The sequence below is a fragment of the Penaeus monodon genome, chromosome 28 (assembly GCF_015228065.2).
Source record: "Penaeus monodon isolate SGIC_2016 chromosome 28, NSTDA_Pmon_1, whole genome shotgun sequence".
Classification (NCBI taxonomy): Eukaryota; Metazoa; Arthropoda; class Malacostraca; order Decapoda; family Penaeidae; genus Penaeus; species Penaeus monodon.
The window spans coordinates 33841321-33842188 of record NC_051413.1 but is presented as its reverse complement, the minus strand read 5'-3'; positions in this window follow the sequence as shown (position 1 = coordinate 33842188).

Genomic DNA, 868 nt, shown 5'->3' with positions numbered 1-868 from the left:
TTTATCTTTTCCACTAATATATTTTGCCAAGTAAACGCGGATGCTTTTCCATAGGTTATCATTATTTTGAAAGATTAATTCATAAGGCCATATCAACTAAAAGAAATATTTACGAACATGATTAATTCAACCCATTCAATTTAATCAACAGCTTAATTCTGTTTAGGAATAGAAAAATGACCGGTATTTTACTTTTGCAACATTCGACTTTGCATCCGATCGACGAATAAAAATACAACAGTTCACATTTGAACAGGATTTATACCAATTGTAATGTGTTCAGCAGTGTGGTTTCCCCTTCAGTGTACCGCCATACCCCGAATGATGCTATGATGACATGTACAAAACATGTTTCCCATATCCTTATCTCTTATCTCTTCACAGCTGCAAAGTCTTAGTTGATTATCGAAGTTCTTGTTTTAATCTTAGCGTTTTCCCAAAATGCGGGCAAACATTTAGTAGTAAAATAAGTTAAATGTAAAATGCTTGCGTGCGTGCGTGCAGTACTTCACACGGCACATGTATGTGTACACAATTCTTCAGAATATAACAATATTTTTTAGTATTCATGCCAGAATTTACAAGTCATCTGAAACTCAAATTCCATTTTATATAATTTTCTAGACTTATAATCCTAGACAGAAAGACGAAAAAACACAGATGATCTGAACTGGCGAATCTACATACCAATCAGTCATATTTCTCACGAATAATGGGGCTTGGTTGTCAGGTGTGGGCAGTCGGGGTCTTGCCTGTAGGCTAAACACCCGACTGGGCTCTGTTTTCAAGACTTATGTACAAGTGAGTATCCTCCTGCACTCTAATTCATATAAAGGTGTCTCTCTATGTAGATTTCTGTTAGGAATCA